The sequence below is a fragment of the Festucalex cinctus genome, chromosome 21 (assembly GCF_051991245.1).
Source record: "Festucalex cinctus isolate MCC-2025b chromosome 21, RoL_Fcin_1.0, whole genome shotgun sequence".
NCBI lineage: Eukaryota > Metazoa > Chordata > Actinopteri > Syngnathiformes > Syngnathidae > Festucalex > Festucalex cinctus.
The window spans coordinates 4,513,798-4,533,138 of NC_135431.1; the positions used below are offsets into that span (position 1 = coordinate 4,513,798).

Sequence of the window (19,341 nt, forward strand, 5' to 3'; positions counted from 1 at the left end):
TCCAGAGGTGACCGGGGAATCCTGCTCTCTCTAAGCCGGCAGACAGAGCGTCGTCCTCGGCCAGTGCTCCTCCTTCCTCCCCCTCCCTCTGCCCTGGCTGCGCGCTGGGGGATCCGACGACGTCACACACACGCACGCGCGCACACGACAAACATACACACACAAACAGCCTCCACGTACACGCGCGCACACGCACGCAGTGTCTATCTGTCACTCCCTCTCTCCGCTGCTTCTATTCTGGGAAGTGGCGCTCGGAATAACCCCGTGTGCGTGTGCGCGTGCGCGTGCGAGCGTGCGTGAGTCTCCGGATTTCACCCTGACGCGCGCACACGCTCGCATTCGCCGTGCGGCTGACTGCGGCGGCGGAGCTCCGGCACCAGAAATCCGGTCGGAAAGGATTTCTTCCGTTTTGACGCGCAACTTTTCCTCCGCGGATTCCGACCACCTCCTCCCCCGCTGCCGCCGCCACCGCCGCCGCCTTTCGTCCTTCCGCCCGTTCGTCCGACCTCCGGAGCTTCCAGCAAAGCGAACCGAGAGGTGTCAAGCCCCGGAAGGGACCTCCTGTCACCGCGGCGGCTTGTTGTCATCCCCCGCTCTCGGTGGGTAAGAGCCGCCTTCCCTCCCCCGCTTCACCCGGAGTCCCTTCCGGACTCCCGGCCGCGTTCGAGGCTTCCTCGGCGGGCTGGCGGACCTTCCGTTCGGAGCTGCTGGCGGGGTTCACGGTGGTGTAGTGGGGAATACCCCGGGCGGCCACGCGTTGCCTTGCATGCAGATTAGCCGCGTTGCGTAACAGCCCCGAGGAATTTGCACGGCGGGCGGGTTGCAGCTGGCTGCCGCCGCGCAGGCCGGCGGGGACGCGGGGCAGCGGCGGGGCTGAGGCCGGAAAGCGAGCCGGCTCTCGGGGCCCCATCGTCGGCCGCTTGACAGCCGCTCACCGGTGATCGTTTGCCGCTCGATCCGTTTTTTTGCTGTCAAGTGCTGCTCGGCTGACCTTATGGCGCCCTCGCTTTGGCATTTCCTCCATTTTGTGCTTGATGCACTTTTGCGCGTGTTGGTGCGTCCACTTTGGGAAAGTGTTGAATTTTGGCGACTTTGTGAGTTGTGTGCTGCTGTTTGTTTCCTCCGCGAGAGAGCGTATGAGGAGCCAGGCTGGTGGGTGGTACGCTGGCTGGTTCCGGGAATGTTCCATGACGTGTTGCCGTCGAGAGAAGGGCCCCAGTCGGGGAGACTCCGACGCACGGCCGCCGCGTCCATGAAACACTCTAGCCACTTTTTTTTTTTCTTTCTTTTTGCCATTTATTTTGCTACATTTGCAAACGTTGTTGTCGGTATGGGTTGTTGAGTGAGAAATTGGAGAGAAGAAAGATTTTATACCATTTTTGGTGGAGCATTTGGAGAAAACAAAGCGATGTAAATACTTCATGGAAGTTTTTGTTGCTTTTTTTTTCTTGTACAAATTGGAGCACACATTGGCTAGAAACTGCATTAGATGTTACCCAAATGTCCAGGAGTTATATAAAAATTAGTATTTCTTTTGCACTAATTATTATTATTTTTTGCCCCTTTATATCTTTAAAATATGCATGTCTTTTATTAAACTAGTGTGTAACCAACCAACCAACTCAATCTTAGTCATCAATTGTCTTCAAACATCTGTGCCTTACTGTGATGTCACAGTGGGCCTAATTGACACAATAAATAGGGCCCGAGAAAAACAAATGGCGCAATGACATCATTCTCAAATCTACATGACACTTAACAGCAGTTACTTGCGTCATTGAAAATTAATAAGAATATTTTTGGCATTTTATCTGCAAATGTCCAGCCAATTATCATTTATTTGAAAACGAACGAACCTGTCATGTCAGAGCCAAAAGATTAGCATTAGCAACATTAGCAATGTTCTGACAGTGTTTTGAGAACTTTGGTGTCTGTGTTATTTATGTTTTGGTCACATTGCATCCACTTTATTCACTTTATATGAACTCATTGACGGCGAATGGACGTTTGGCCAAGAGAAAATCCTTTTACGAATGTCAGTCTACTCTGACGGTTTTCACAAATGAGAGGAAAAAAAAAAAAGACACATGCACTGCTTTATTTTCCTTCATGATTACATCATTATTACTTAAATGCTGAGCCTAAAAAGCAAAAGCCAGTAGCGCAGGACAAACAAAAGAGAAAATATCTTGTTGGGACGAGTGCAAATAAATGTTGAAAGAGTGCAAATATACCCAGAGCGCAATGATTTCACTGTGCAAACACGGGGGCGGAGGATTTACAGCCCAGCCCTGATGAGGATAACTTTTTTTTTTTTTTTTTTTTTTTTGCACACACACAAGCAGTTCCAGTGAAAAATCATCAATGAGAAATCTCAGTGGGATTATATTTTTTTTCCTTCTTTAAAAAGTCCCATCCCGTCTGCGTGGCCTCTCGGTCGCCGCAAATTTGAAACGAGCCATAAATCAGAATAATAAGGAGCGGAGAAAATGGAGGCGAGTTTTGGCCGGGTGATGGCGACAGCCACTAATGAATGCTTTCGCGCCGCGCTAAAAAGTTGAAGGTGGACGACGGTCTACGTGCTGCCGGTTATTGTTTCCTATGCACAACATGAACTTTTCTGATTGGTATGTTTTATTTGGAATGCCAAATTTGACTAGATTCTGACTGATCTTGCAAGGCCCGCAGAATATTGTTCTATTGCTATAAAAACTTGGAACCGAGCAAAAGAAAGATTAGAGAAAAGTATATTCCTGTCTGTTTCCATTTTGCAGCAATTAGCATTAGACTATAGCTAAGTTTCATCATTATTCACAAATCTGTTCAAAACTTTGGGGAAAACAGCTTGTTTGCAATGTGGCCCCAGTTGGTCTCTTATACTCTGCTGCCACCTGCTGGCTGTTTTTGTAATAACTACCATTGCTTCAACTGTTCTCTGCAGTTCAGAGGCTGCATCAAAGCCTTCTATATGCGCTAGCATAAAAAAAAACAACGAATAAATACGTCTTTGGGACACTGGTAATATTTACAATAGAACGTATTTATACGTTTTTAGGAGCAAATGAGGTAATGACCTCTTCTTTTTTTGTGATTGGCTGCTTGCAGAGTTGAGTAAACGAGGTGCCTCTTTGCATAACGGAGCCAGCGAAGTACTAGTTAGCCCCAAGGACAACATGAGTAGCCCGTGAGTCTGTTCTAAAAATAGTTCATCAGTTTTTCCTTTTATTTTCGATTGTGTTCAATACAAAAAAAATGCTGTTTTTATTAACCCAAAAAGGTCAATTTTGAGCTGTAATTTTAAACCAAAATCCAATTCCAAATCATAATTATTATTTTTTTTAATGCTGTTATTTGGACTCCAACTAATTATTTTAAACAATTGATTTTTTTCCAATTAATCAATGAATCAAAAAAAAAAAAAAAAGTTAATTTAAAAAAAAAAAAAAAAAGCTAATCCTTTTATTAAAAAAACGGACATACTTTCGGATTGACAGTGCAGAAAATATAATTGATGATGCATCAGTTATTGGTTTGCTCCATAACATTTAATCACAAAAAAATCAGCACAAATGTTGATCATTGTTGTCCAAAGTCAAAGCAGATGTTTGCAAATGTCTTGTTTTGATTCCGCACAATGCCTGCTTTCATGGAGGACTCCAGAAATTGGAGAATATTTCCCGTTGAGAAGCTGGAATTCCAAGAATTCGGCAGACTTGAGTTCAACAAGGTCTCTAAACATTTTGTTAATTATGATAACAGTTGTCGACGAAGTTCATAATCGATTAGGTGTCGATTAACCAATTCATTGTTGCACGACTAATTTAGTTATTTAAGCACAGTTTATTTTTCCTCTTAATGTTCAAACTGTGCGTATTGTTAGGGTGATTTTCAATAAAGTAAAATGTACTTTCTAGGACTAAAACCTTCAATTAACTTTTAGGGTGACGATGCGCCTGCATTAAACGTTGCTCAGGATTGTGCAAAGAATTTTTAGATGGTGTCAAAAATGTGAGAACCACAGCCAAGAGCTCGTTAACCATTGGAAGCTAGCGTGACGGCTACGCTAAGGAAGTTAGCGTTTGCCTTCTGTAAAAGTCTTATCAGTGTCGCTAATGATGCGTAAACGATCCATTAGCGACGCAAACCCTGCACGTGCGTCTTGCCTGAGAGGCGGAGTGTCAAAAAAAAAAAAAAAAAAAAAAAAGCGAAGAGTATCCAAACGGCGGCGCGGACGCCACAAAGGCCGACTGTAACTCATCTCGCCGGCCTTCAATGCCGCGGCAAACTTTTGGCCGCCGTGTAAGCGAGCTGGAGAGGAACCCGAGAGCCACTGGCTGAATTATTGACACGCGCGCACACGGGCGCACACACACATACAGGGATTATGAAAGTCTACACACCCCTGACGTTTTGTGAGATAAACAAATGAGACCAAGATAAGACGTTTCCATTTTAATGTGACCTCATTAGCTTATTTTACTTACTTAGTTGCAGGTACATTTGCTTGTAGTTAAACGTACAGCTACAGTACTTAGTGATATTTATTTACTTGACGTTACTCAGTTACCTCATTACAGTTGTCCTTACTTATGGCTACTTAGTTGCATTTGCAGCTATTGAGTTACATTTAGTTATACTTAGTTATACTTAACTCATTTGCTCCCAAAAACGTATAAATACGTTCTATTTTAAATGTTTTGTTTCCCAAAGACGTATTTATACGTTTTTGTTTTTTTTTTATGCTAGAGCATACAGAAGGCTTTGATGCAGCCTCTCAACTGCAAAGAACAGTTGAAGAAATAGTAGTTATTACACAAATGACCAACAGGCAGCAGCAGAGTATAAGAGATCAACCATGTTGAAAAAAGAAACGCTCAAATACTCACAATTCTAATTAGATTGGTGAATAATGATGAAACTTAGCTTTATATTAATGCTAATTGCTACGGAACTGAAACAGAATCAGACAGGTGTGTGCTGACTCCATTTAACAAGAGTTTGAAGGGTGTGCACACTTATGCAACCACATTATATCCAGTTATTTATTTTTAATTGCTATCTCTAAAACGAGGACGTACCACAGGGTTTGCATCTGAGACATCCGCCACGTCCTTAACGTTTGAGTATGTGAAGATTTGTTTGGCCTCGGCTGGGGTTTCATCGCCAACTAGTGGCCTGGCATGCACATGTCAGCGTTGTTTTTGTCATTTTGCAGCTTTGAAACTTTGCTTTGACAGCTTTTGACAAGGTAGTCGGGGAAAGACAAAAAGGAAAAGCAGGAAGAGCTGTTTTTGTTTCTTTTCCCCCGGCACGTGCGCACGTGTGGTAGAAAAAAAAAAAAAAAAAAGATATCCTTGTTCTCATTTCGCATCTCTTCTCATGTGCTCACCCTCAATGCGAAACACTTCCTGAAGCCTCTGAGAAACGTTGGTGAGTTTCAGGAGGACGTCGATGGGAATTTCCAAACGAATCTTTGCGGTCTCTCCAAATGAAAGTGAAATCTTTGAAAAAGTGCGGCGGACCGTCTATTTATATCGCGTCCCATGAGAGCGTGTTGTTGCAATAAATGGCAGGCGGGCAGACAGCCGGAGCGGTCCCCCAAACTGGCCTAGTTTCTCAGCGGCTCATCTATTTCCATGGACAAAATATTAGGCACACCTGCATTCCTATTACTCGTTGTCACCGTGCAACAAAGTACGGATACTGGTCAGTACTGGGCAGTTCTTGCCTTTTTTTGCAGCAGCCAATCATATCGCAGGGATAGCGTGTCCTGCCTGGGACACAAGTGGGCTTCATAACGTCTCAACTACGCTCTGAGCTTATCGGTACGGCACTAATGAGTCAATCTACGCAGAGGATCAAGAGTATATGAGTGGGCTACTTTATATTGTCTGTCTTCATCGCTGAGCTTTTTTTTTTTTTTTTTTAATTGCTTTAAGGGTAAAAGCACCGCAAAATAGATGCTAATTAGCATTAAGCTAGCAGGGCTTTTTTGTAAGTTCTTTGTTTTCAGTTTAGTTTTTTCGAGCAAATTTCACCAAACTTCTATTCACTGTGGCATTGAACAGCTTGAAACTTCTTTTTTGAGGAATTGTTCATATTTATTTCAGTGCGACATGAATGATGTCACTGCCACCGAACAGCACTCGCATATTATTTGGCGTATCGTTAAGATTATTTTCAAAATGTATTGAACAAGACTCTGAAACAGTTTCATTTTTTTTTGTCATTGTGTTATGTTAAATTAATTTAGTTTCTATATTATTTGTTTATTTATATACATTACTTTTTTACAATAGTAAATAGTACATTTTTGTTTCATGTCAATTATGTACAATGCCACTTTTGATAATTTGGGGGAAAATTAAACAAATAAATAAAAATATCTCTTCTATGTATTTGCAAATTGCACATTCTGAGAAGAAGGAAAAACAATCACTAGAAACATCTTTGCCACAAGCTAAACTCTGACCTGATGATGACTGAACTCATGTGCAAGATAAAACCACAGAATAATAATAAAAAAAAAAAAAAAAGCTTAATTACAATCACTGAGGCCGGGGTGGTATTGCACCCCCCAAAAAATGCGATTGGACCCCCAGGTGCCAATTGATTGACATATCACGGCACCGCACGTCGCCAGCATTTTTTTTCAGACACCTTCTAATTGTTATGCCCCTCCTGCACAACAGCTGGCGCTATTTACCACAAAATGTTGTAATGCACCTCGCTATTAGTCTGTAGAAGAAGAATCTCCCGAGTGCGATCATGATGACGTGTTTTTTTGGCAACGTCATGTTGGTTTCCTCCGTGAGACGTGAGTGACTGTTTACTATCTTTAATGTTCAAATAGATTGTTCTGGACGGGCATCAATAAGTTAACGCACAAACTAAAAATAAATACATGAGCTGAATGACGAACGACGATGTGAAACAGGAAACGGAAGTACGGGGCGGCCTTTCAAATTAAAAGCATAGATTTCAAAGTAAGATATTTAAACGTTTTTAGTCACGAAGTGGTGGATTTAATAACATTAATAACATTATCTGGCTGTAAATAAAGTAGTAGTAGAGTAACAACGTTATTAGTTCTTTTATAGGGTGTGTGGAAAATGAAATAACGGGACAAAATATGACTTGTTTCTTAAACAAATTAAACTATACTTCATATGTAGAGACTGCGATTGAAATTAATCTTTTTATGAAACAAATTATTTGGCATAATCTTTGGATACCTTGAAGTATCTTTGTCCCCCATTTATAAAAGTCTGGCTCCGCCAGTGATTACTATAATGTAAAAAAACAACATACATTACTTAATGTATATGTTGTTGATTTTATTTTTTATTTTTTTTAGTGCACAAAAACATTTAGAATGCCAAAAGCTGAATGTTGCTTTTTCGGCTGGCGCAAAACACGAGACATCCACCACAAGTCATTCGTGGAAGCGATAAGATCAATCAAGATCTTTGACTTTCTTTCTGTTTACGACTCCTTAAACGTTGCAAGTCACGAGACGATTTTTGGCAAAGATTGAATTCGATTATTAAATAGCGTGAACAAAAATACTTAGCGGGTAGGTGTACCTAATGAAGTGTCCTGGTGCTCTGGCATCTCGCTGGCAGGACTCATTTGCATATGCGCGAGATGTTTGAAAACCTTTCAGGAGATTCAAAGCTGTCGTGTCCCGGTGGGCGAAAAGCACGAGAAAGCCCAGCGGGTTTCAGACTTAAAAAAAGGAGAAAAAAAAACAAAACAAAAAGTGAAAATGACAAAAAGATGACGTGAAGCAGAATGTCCCTTGTGTGTTTATTTTATTTTTTTATTTGTTAAAAACACATCAGGGGAGAAGACAAAGTGTTTGTAGAAATGTAAGGTCAGGTTCAGCTAAGGAAGTAAAAATAACGTGTGTGTTTTATATCAAATGATCTTTTCATCTCTTTCATCTTTTCATCAAATTCACTGAAATTCATCCCACGAAACAAAGTCCTTCACTTGCCACTTCATTCAATAAACCGTCGAATGGACTCCGATATTAATTAAAGACCTCTTTTACATGTCAGATCTTCCAAATTTTGGTCCAAATTCAACGACAAGCTCCGCCCACTTTAGAAAAACTCAAGTACTGTACCCGCTGACGATTGGGTTCATTTGGGCGTATTCCCCAGTTGGACTTCCTTAGTACGAGCCCTGAAATTTGGTTGAAATGGTTGCTTCACACCAAAATGGCCGACTTCCAATTCGATGGGGCATGGGTCTGTTTTATTCATTTTTTCCAACTTTTTGGAGCAAAATTGTAGCTTGAACGAAAATGGCCGACATGTGTCTGTTCCTAATATTTTGTGTCTGTGTCTTTCAGCAACTGGAATCTGTTTTCTGGGCTGGACAACAGGACAACAATCAGGTAGGATCAAAACAACACAACACAACGGCGTGTGAGTGTCAGTCACTTCCTGCCCGAGCGCCTCGGCCAGCCAATCAGAGCGAGAGCTAAATGTGAACGATTACGTGTTGCGATTCTGCATGCGGTTGCCATGGCGCCGGCATCCACACTGTCCCCTGCAAGTCTCCATCTGCTCCATCTTCATTTTCTTATGTCATCTCATACATGAATGGATGATTTTTTTTTTTATGGTATACAAAAACGCACACACTCTCTCAAGCACGTTCTCTCACACTACACACAACACTCATGTATTCACACCCACTCTTAGTCGCTCTCTCACTCACCTACTGATGCACTCACCCACTCGCTCTCGCACACACGCCCTCTCATGCTCTCACACACACACTCTCAGGGTAATCTCATCCACTCATCCACTCACACATTCAAACTCACACATTCAAACTCACACGTGCACTCACATGCAGGCATACATGCGCGTTCACATGCATGCACGCACACTCTCACACACATTCCCTCTCACACAAAAAAACTCATGAAGCCTCACTCACTCACTCACTCACTCACTCACTCACTCACTCACTCACTCACTCACTCACTCACACACTCACACACTCACACACTCTCACACAAAAACTCATGGGGTCACCCCCACTCACTCACTCACTCACTCACTCACTCACTCACTCACTCTCACAGTACTCTCACACAGACACACCCCCTCTCTCACACAAAACACTCTCATGAAGTCACACCCACTCTCACAATCACTCACTCTCTCTCACAGAACTCACAAACACACTCTCTCACTCACATGCTGATGCACTTACACACACTCTCTCACAAACACACACCGATGCACTCACACGCTCTCACACACCCCAACTCACACATGCGGTCACACAAATACACAGACGTGCACAATAGTCTGTTGAAATGCAGAATGTGTGTTGCAAAAAAGGCAGGAGTTGTAGGCAAAGTGTATATTTAGTTGCCATGGCGATCCCGGCTTGATAGCGCGGATGCAAGCTGCGCCCTTGACGAAATCACATGGGGGGGGGTGGTTATTGTGTGTGTATGTGTGAGATAACAGATGGGCATCATTTGACTGGTATAGAATGGCACAAGACAGTTGCCCGGACGACAGCAATTTGCCCACTTCCTGTTTCCGCCACGTGGCCTGGCGAAATGCGGCCGGGCTGATAAAGTGAGAGAGGGGCGATAAGATGAGAGGAGGAGAGGACACAAGAGGTTGAGAAGGTGAGGTCAGGAGGTGTCAAGCAGGTGAGGAGGTGAGGAGTCTTCACCTGTGGTCAGAGAAGAAGGTGAAGAGGAAAGACGGCGAGGTGCGCCGCGTGTGAGTGTGTGTAAGCGCGAGATAAGAGGCGTGCATCATTTGACTGGTGTAGTGTGGCGCGCAACCGTTGCCGAGACCGCAGCAATTTGTCCGCTTCCTGTTTCCTCCACGCCGACTCGTGTCCAGCGCTGGGGTCTTTGTTCCCACATTCAAATCGCATGAAAAGTGTCACTTCCGCGTCGTCTGACATGCAAATGAAGGCTTTGTTGCTTTGGCAGCCTGCACACTTCCTGAACAGCCTTGGAGTCTCATGAAAAGTGTGTGCGAGTTCATACGACTGTGAGTGTGTGAATGAGAGCGAAGGCATGTGAGAGAGTGTCTGTGTGAGTGCATGTGGGAGAGTTGGTGGTTGTGAGAGTATGTGTATGTGTGTGTCAATGAATTTGAGAGTAGTTTGTGTGAGTGTGTTGTGTGAGTGCACGCAAGTGTGTGTCTGTTTGAATGAGTGATGTGAGAGAATTAGTGTGTATTAGAGTGAGAGGATGCATGTGATGTGTGTGCATTTGATAGCGCGAGCACACACTCGTGTGTGAGTGTATGAATGAGAGTGAAAGGATATGAGAGAGTACATGCGTCAATAATAGCATGAGAGCAATGCCTCATTTGATTGCCTGAGGGTGCGAGAGAGGTTGGTTGTGAGAGTGCACCCGTGTGCGATGACTGTGTGAAGTGAGAGTGGTTGTGTGTGAGAGTATGCGTCGGAGAGTGTACGACTGTGTACTTTAAAGTGTGTGTGATGATTTGAGTGTGTGAAAATGTATACAAATGTGTATTTGTTTGTATGTGTGAGAGTGTGCATGTTTGCGTGAATATGTGTGAGAGTATTAATGAGAGTGCATGCTAGTGTGTGTTGTGGCTGTCTGAATGAGTGTTTGTGTAGAAGATCGAATGAGAGTGAAGGAGTGTGAGAGAGTATGAATGAGAGTGTATATGTGAGAGTATTTGTGTGTGTGTTGGACTGTGCGTCATGAGAGCGTTTCATCCTCTTTTTTTTTTTTTTTGCCTTCTTGCCTCCACGTGTCCTCCTCCTCCTCACCATCATCATCATCATCATCATCATCTCCCCGCCGGTGCGGGAACAGGTGGCGGGCCTCTGCCGTGGCTCGCTGGCTTCGAGCCCGCCCGAGATGATACGAGAGAGGGCCAGACGGAGGAAGACGAGGCAGAGAGCAGAAAGCTGGCGCGGAGCGTCGGCCCTGACGGGGAGGAAGAGGAGGACCGGGATAGGAAGGCTGTTATTAGCAGTCGTCAATTGGAGGCACTTAGTGGAGCAAGGCTGTCATTTGGGTGACATCACTTCCTGTTCTCACGCGGGAAGTCGACATGCTGAAAGACAGTCGAGCTCCAGCAGGTGCACTCGTTTGCTGTTCAAAGTTGAATATGTGACCTTTTCACATGGTTCCAGGCAGATTGCCGTGAAAACTGGACTCCATCACTTCATTGCAGTCTTTATTAAGCATTACGTGTTAGTTGTAGGTTAGCTTAGCAATTAGCATGACTTCTCCGTCTTTCCTCATAGTCTCTTTGCGAGAACGATTTTTGTCAGAAGTGTATCTTTGATAACTAACAAGCCAGTCCACACTAGCTAACTGTTTAGCCACACTAGCTAGCTAGCTAGCTAGCTAGCCTTAGCTTGTTGGGAGCTTCCTGGTGTGTAAATATCACCAAGATTACCTACTATACACATTTAGATGATGTATCTACGCCATTCAATTATCAGAAAAAGTTTTGCTATGGAATGTGTTTTGTTGGAAAAATTAGCAAACTGTGATGCCAAAGCTTTTTTTTTTTTTAAAGCCTTAAATTATTCGTAGTAGCACACCCTTTTCTGCCCTCCAAAATGTCCTCGAGCATCTTCTGGATGTCAGCGTTGCTCCCGCTACATTCAGCGTTTCATCTTCAGCCCGCTAATCTTAATCTCACGCCGCTGACATATTTTTGGAGGCGTTAAAAAAAAAAAATGAAGGGAAAAAGCAGCTTGGGCCTGGTTGGTGTAGCAGCTCGGATTAGCCATCAGCGCTAACGCCGCGCGCGTGTGTATTTGTGGCGTTGACACAAGATAAGCCCGACGCGAGGTATTAGCGCTAAGACGCTAGCGACGCTGGCTAGCTGCCGCCGCTTGTCACGTTAGCTTGTAGCAGCAAGTTCTAGCCTGGAAGCTAACACAAAAATACTTCTTCTTTTCCTTGTGTCCTTCCTCCTCCTCCTCATCTTCCTCATGTCCTCTTTTATGCCAAAAAAAAAAAAAAAGTCTTGAAAATCCTTCTTTCTTCTGCCGGTTGACAGCGTGAGGTCTCGCTATGTCTTTCCTCCTGTCAAGTCATTGACAGCACAAATTAATTTATTCACACTTTGTTGTCATCAAACCTGTGTGTGTATGTTCCACATCTAATCTTATTCCCAGCGGACCCTGTGCGGATCCTAAAATATCTATGCAAATATCCTCTGATAAATTCTTTTGAAAAGAATCAAAAGTCCATTTGGAGATGTTCCTTCCTCTGTTTGGACGTTAAAGAAATGCTCATTATGGGATTTTTAAAAGACATTTATTTACATTGAAATGAAAACATGAGATGAAGCAAAATAACTGGACGAGTTCACACCGTTGAGGACAAAGTAGTATAATGTTAAAGTTGTTATATTGATTATATATATATTTTTTAATTAGCTCATTTCCTTCCAATAACGTGTAAATACGTTTTTTTAAATGTAAGTGTCCCAAAGACGTATTTATACGTGTTTTTTTTTTTTCTTTTTTTTTTTTTATGCTAGAGCATACAGAAGGCTTTGATGCAGCCTCTCAATTGCAAAGAACGGTTGCAGAAATGGTAGTTATTACACACACGGCCAGCAGGTGGCAGCAGAGCAAAGGAGATCAACCAGGGAAATGTAGAAAAAAAAGCTAAATTACTTACAATTTTAAATAGATTTGTGAAAAGTGATTAAACTTAGCTCTCTTCTAATGCTAATTGCTGCAAAACGGAAACAGATAGAAACATACTTTTTCTTCCTGATGAAAGAAGAGGCTTTAATCTTTCTTTTGGTAGATTTCATGCTTTTCTAGCAATCGAACACAATATTCTGTGGGCCTTGCAAAATCAGTCAAAATCCAGTAAAACAGCCGGGAGCGAACGGGATTGCTTCTGTGAAAATGGCTGGGAGTGAATGAGTTAATTGACCAATCAGTTGAGCCCTATACATACAAGTACTGCAAAGTATAAACAACAGCGCCCCCGCAGGTTGCAGCCAAGTAGTGCACTTTCTTTCATTCATTTGACACAATTGGCCAGTTTGAAATGATGAAATAATCAATTATCAGCGTTTATCTTTTACTTTTCCTACGATTTCTGACTAAATTGCGTGGTGCGATGTCCGTTTGTGGCGTGTGTGAGGCACAAGCAGCAACATAAACAAACACAACACTTTGGAGGACGTTTATCTTCATCCTCAGTCTGGACCACCAGTCAGCACTTGAAGGTTTCCTGTTTGGTTTGCGGCGACAGCCGGAGGCTTTTATTTTGGTGTGTGTGTGTGCGCATACGTGGGTGTGTGTGTTGTTGGGATGAAGAAGTGTGGGAAAAAAACGAAATGTTGACTCCTTGACAGGCGTTGACATGAACTCTCACGATATTACACAACAAAAATGCATTACAAAATTTGTTGTTGTTTTTTTTTAGTGTTGTTCCGATACCGATACTGGTATCGGCAGAGGTGCCGATACTGCATTAAAACAGTGGTATCGGTATCGGCGACTACTCACAAGTAACATGCCGATACCATTAATTCCAACACTAATATTGGATTTTGGATGCAGCATCTTGTGTCTTGCTGGTGCACGACATACACTGGGATGTGACATGTTCACTGCATGCCGATCTAAGATATCCTATTGGTCCTTGAATGGTCTGAACCAATGGCAGGACAGCTTTTTCATGTTGAGGAAAAAAAAACTTAAGTATCGGTATGGTATCCGTATCGGCCGATACTGCAAAGCTGGGTATCGGTATCGGTATCGGGAGCCAAAAAAACGGTATCGGAACAACACTAGGTTTTTTTTGGGAGGGGGGAGTGGCTAGAACGGATTACCGGCATTTCCATTCATTTCAGTGGGAAAAGATGATTTGGTCAACTTGTTTGTCCAAGGCAGTCACTGTCCTCGAGTTTTTATCTCCTTCATCGCTCTTGCTCCAGTTTTTGTTTGCGCGCGCACGTTGAGGATGTTTTTGTAGCGTTGTGCCCCCCCCTCCCATCTGGCGGCGCACGAACAGTGGTCGCGGCGGTGGTCTTGGGGGGTGTAGATGGGGACAGGCGGCGCGGTTGCATAACAGGCGCTGCCTGTTACGTAATTGGATGCATATTTGATGGTGAGCGCTGCTGCCGTAATGTAGCGAGAGCGGGACGGGATTTTTGTGCACTTGAGCCTCACGGAGCCGTTGCGTCACCGGGAAAGCGAGCGGGGAGGCCGAGCGGGAAGTGCGCGCGTGCGAGAACGAGTGTGCGCGGGGTGGGTAGTGAGTGTGTATGATGAGGGTGTGTTCGAGTCGGTGAGCGGAAGGGTGTCAGGTGAGTGCGTGTTAGTGAGAGTGGGAGAGTTTGTGTGAGAGTGCGTGTGTGCGAGCGAGCCCTCGCGAGGGGAAGGAGAGGAGGAAGGAAAAGAAGGAAGGAATGAAAGAGGATGGGAGGGAAGGAAGGGAAAAAAGAAGGAAGACAAAGAAGGGAATGAATGAAAGGAAGGATGGCGAACAAGGAAGGGAGGAACAAAAAAAGGGAAGAAGGAAGGGAGGGAAAGAAGGAAGGAAGGGAAAAGGAAGAGAAGGAAGGGAAGGATGGGAAACAAGGAACGGGAGGAACAAAAAGGACAGAAGGAGAGAAGGCAGGGAAGGAATGAAGGCAAAGAAGGCAGGAAGGAAGGGAGAAAATAGGAGGGAAAAAGTGAAGGAAGGTACGGAAGGACAGAAGGAAGGAAGGAAGGAAAGAAAAATGGAAGAAAGTGAAGGAAGGAAGGAAACGAAGGAAGGAATGAAAAAGGATGAGAAATAGAGAAGGAGGGGAAAAGGAAGGAAGAGAAAAGGAAGAGAAAGAAGGGAAGGAATGAAAGGAAGGATGGGAAACAAGGAAGGGAGGAACAAAGAGGAAAGAAGGAAGGAAGGAAGGAAGAAAAAAGGAAGGAAGGAAGTGAAGGAAGGGAAAAGGAGGGAAGGAAGGAATGAAAGGAAGAATGGAAAATAGGGAAGGAAGGAAGGAAGGAAGGAAGGAAGGAAGGAAGGAAGGAAGGAAGGAAAAAGGAGGGAAGGAAGGAAGGAATGAAAGGAAGGAAGGGAAAGAAGGAAGGGATGAAAGGAAGAATGGAAAATAGGGAAGGAAGGAAAAGGAGGGAAGGAAAAGGGAGGGAAACAAGCAAGGAAGGAAGGGACAAAAAAGAAATAAGGATGGAAGGAAGGGAAAGAAGTCAGGAGGGAAGGGAGAAAATGGAAGGAAGGGAAAGAAAGAAAGGGAAGCAATGAAAGGAAGGATGGGAAACAATTAAGAATGCAAAGGAGAGAAGGAAGGGAGGTAAAAATTGAAGGAAGGAAGAGAAAAAAATGAAGAAAGGAAGGAAGAAAGATAAAGAAGGGAATGGCGTTGCATTACAAACACAATTTGTCGTCACCTGACTTCAGCATCCTTGCAATGACATGAGCCTGTTTTGAGGGGGCGGTCCTGTCTCATGCACCTTTGCAACCAATGGCAAGTAGCGCTTTTGTTACCAACTGGGGAGGCCAACAGGTTGAGCCAAACTGCGGCACACGCCCACAAAGAGAGCATGAGCGATATTTTCCCTCTCCCTCGCAGCACTTCACAGGCACAAAAATATCAGTACACAAAATCACCTTTTACTTCTGTTGCTTCAAATGAACTCCCACACTTTTTCTTTTTTTTTTCTTTTTTCTGCCGGCTTCCAAAATGGTGAAAGTAAACAGGTTGTTTTGTTTGTGGCTTTTGTTGGAATTGGAATTTTTTATTGGTCCTCACAAAGCCGCAGTCAGCTTGTTTACCGACAAAATAAACGCAATCAAGTGGAGATGTAAACACGGGCAGACAAGGAAAACAGTTTATTCTCGCACTGCGATTCAATAGGAAAGTAGTAGAACCCTGTGAAGAGTGTTGACCTCTGGAGATAAAAAATAAAAATCAGAGGTTGTTTGTGCAATCAGGCATAAGCTAAATGGAGCCATTTTTTGATCCTGCTCCCAGCAAAATAGAACATGCCGTAAATTGCTCCTACAAAAGTGAAAAAGCTCAATTCGGGGGCCACATAAAATGAAGTAGAGACCCAAATCTGGCCCACGAGCCTCAGTTTCGCCACCCCTGCTGCAACCAATTGACTTGTAATCCCAACACTGCCTTTTGCTTTCCTGTTGTCAGCTTGCACGAGGCCCGTTAGCTGAAGCTAACCGCGCTAATGGCGCTAACAGCAGGGAGGCTGACCTTGGAGTGACTTTGAGTCGGCAGTTAACGAGCTTACGTAACGCCAAAGCGCGTCCGTGCCGCTGACATCGATCACGCGCGCACAGCCTGGCCTGGCCTGGCCGTCAGCCGGCGGATCAATGGCAGCCTAACGAGATAAATGAGTGCGCTAATGAGTTAACCGAGCACTGGCACAATCGCTAAATGGATAGCGAGTGAGCGTGATGCTTGGCAAAGCCATTTCCTGTTTCCTCCAAGAATAACTTGTCAGGCAAAATTTGGAAGAAAGAAAAACGTGCAAATTTTGGGAACGTGGAAAAAGAGCTCTCAAGATGTTGGAATGAGAAATGTGAAGAACTTTTGGTTGTTCTTTTTCTTGTGGAAATTATCAAATGGAACCCTTCTGCCGGATGAAAATGATGCAGAGAAAGGTCTGGATCGCTATTGGCAGTGAAGGGAGTTGGCAGCTGAGCTGTCAAGCGACCCAAAAGTCAAACAAAATTCAGAAGTCAAACAAAATAAAAGTAAATTATTTAAGACACCAGAAAAATCAAATAGTCAAGTCAGACAACTAAAACGTGCAACGGTCCAAAAGTCAAGCAACTAAAAAGTTGGTCCAAAATTTCAGAAGTCAAACAAAATAAGTTAGACATCTTAAAAGTCAAATAATTCAAAACAAAACAACGCAAAAGTTAGATGCCTCCAAAGATATGTTTCCAAAGTCAAACACTTCGAAAGTCAAATAATTCACAACTCAAACAAAAGTCAAATGGTTCAATTTGGACAACTAAAAAGTCAGATGGTCCAAAATTTCAGAAGTCAAACAAAATAAGTTAGACGCCTAAAAAGTCAAATAATTCAAAAGTAAAACAACGCGAAAGTTAGATGCCTCCAAAGATATGTTTCAAAAGTCAAACACTTCGAAAGTCAAATAATTCACAATTCAAACAAAAGTCAAATGGTTCCATTCGGACAACTAAAAAGTCAGATGGTCCAAAATTTCAGAAGTCAAACAAAATAAGTTAGACGCCTAAAAAGTCAAATAATTCAAAAGTAAAACAACGGCGAAAGTTAGATGCCTCCAAAGATATGTTTCAAAAGTCAAACACTTCGAAAGTCAAATAATTCACAACTCAAACAAAAGTCAAATGGTTCAAATCAGACAACTAAAAAATCAGATGGTCCAAAAGTCAAATGCCTCAAAGCTAAAAACTTCAAACATACAGACTTTCTAAAGTCAAACTCCTCAAAAGTCAAATGTTTCAGAACTCAAACACGTTGAAAGTCAAACACCTCAAAAGTCAAATAAAAGTCCAACAAAACAAACGTCAGACACTTCAAAAGTCAAATAGTTCAAGCCAGACAACTAAAAAGTCAGATGGTCCAAAATTTTACAAGTCAAACAAAATAAAAGTTAGACACCTCAAAAATCAACTAATTCAAAACTAAGTCAAATTCCTCAAAAGTCAAATGCATCAGAACTCAAACACCTTGAAAGTCAAACACCTCAACAGTGAAATACTTCAAAAGTCAAACAAAACAAACGTCAGGCACTTCAAAAGTCAAATAGGTCAAGTCAGACAACTAAAAACTCAGATGGTCCAAAAGTCAAACATTCAAAAGTCAAATAAAAAGTTAAACCACATGGAAAAAAAATCTAATTCAAAAGTCAAACAAGTCATGGGTCTAACACCCCAAAAGTCAAATGCCCAAAAATTCACCTCCAAAGTTAAACCGTTCAAAAGCCAAATACCTCAAATTTCAAACACTTCAAAAATCCAACACCCCCAAAAAGTCAAATGCCTCAATATCCAGACTTCAAACGTCCAACATCTCGGGAAATCAAACTCCTCCAAAATCAATGGCTTCAAAAGTCACATGCCAAAAAAAATCCCAAACCACACAAGCATCCTTGCGCTGGCTTTCCTCTGCATTTTTTTCCCAGCGCAGCAATTGAGAAGTTGCGTTTCCCGTTGGCGCTTGTCGACTTTTTTTTTGCGATGACTCACCACGTGAGCTCGTCTTGTCACTCGTCAGGATTGTGGGCAGCGGCGGCTCTTAAATGCACTCGGAGCCTTCGAGTACATTCAACTGGAACGCTTCTGGTTTTCGCGGGCTGACTCACGTGCTGACTCACGTCGTCCGTCGCATTCCGGCTCCTCAAAAAAAAAAAAAAAAAGCCAAACAAAATCTTCTTCTGTCTCCACATGTCAGCTGGCCCGGCCTTGCCCCGCGGCGCTAAAATTACTCGGAAGAGCCGCTGTTATGTTATGTGTGTGTGTCCCCCACCCGCATTTCCCCGGGAGACCCCAAGAGATTCCACAGCATCCAGTGTCGAGTTTCACACAAACACATGGAGAGGCAGGGGAAGCGCCGTCCGTCCGACACACGGTCGAGCTAGTTTTTTTTTTTTTTTTTTACTTCAGCAAGTTGATATAGAACATCGGACATGGACAATTTCGCAGCGTCGAAATGAACACCATCAAAACATCGTACAAAACAGAACATTATAACAATAGAGGACATTGGAACAACATCGACATACAACAAAGAACTCTATCGCAAAATAGAATGTTGAAACAGACATCATAACAACAAAAAAGAATACGACAAATTCGGCAACATCGACAAAAATACAGAGACATTACAAATTTAATATGGATTATGGAAATGGGGTATTATCATACCTTGGGACATTAGAACAACATAGACCAAGAAACCAAAACAAAACCTATAAACAGCATTGGACATTAGTAACAACGTAGACTAAAAAAGATAGAGCAGTGTACTGATATAAAACAGACATTCTAATAACAGACCTAAAAACATAGACATTTTATTAGTATCAGACATAGATATCTATAAAGACTAGATGTCTTACTGCGCAGAATCCAACGTCAAGCATTGGGCGGCCATTTTGTCTCAGGCAGGCAGTCTGGTCTGTTGTATTGACTGAGTGATATGAACACACAAACTGTTATCTCGCCGCTTTGAACTTGACGGATTTACACACAGTTTGCTTTCTCACAAACGTTAATAAAGTAGTAAAAATTCGGACCAAACTGTTATTTTCAGTTATTTAAAAGAGCATGTGCGATAAAGACACATAGGAATGAATGAGAGAGGCGGGGCA

At 43.0% G+C, this 19,341-nt stretch overlaps 1 protein-coding gene across 4 annotated transcripts in view; it reads left to right on the top strand.

Annotated features, from left to right (window-relative positions):
- Nucleotides 1-238: 238 nt before the first annotated feature.
- hivep2a (HIVEP zinc finger 2a) overlaps nucleotides 239-19,341 on the top strand; it is a 55,435-nt gene continuing 36,332 nt past the window's right edge. For 2 of the 4 annotated variants that reach the window (XM_077510330.1, XM_077510335.1), the window contains exons 1-2: nucleotides 240-599; nucleotides 8,360-8,404. The gene's annotated coding sequence lies outside the window, so the exon portion shown is untranslated. Of the gene's footprint in view, nucleotides 604-8,359; nucleotides 8,405-19,341 lie in introns of all 4 variants that reach the window. The other 2 variants (XM_077510334.1, XM_077510331.1) reach the window with 2 other exon arrangements.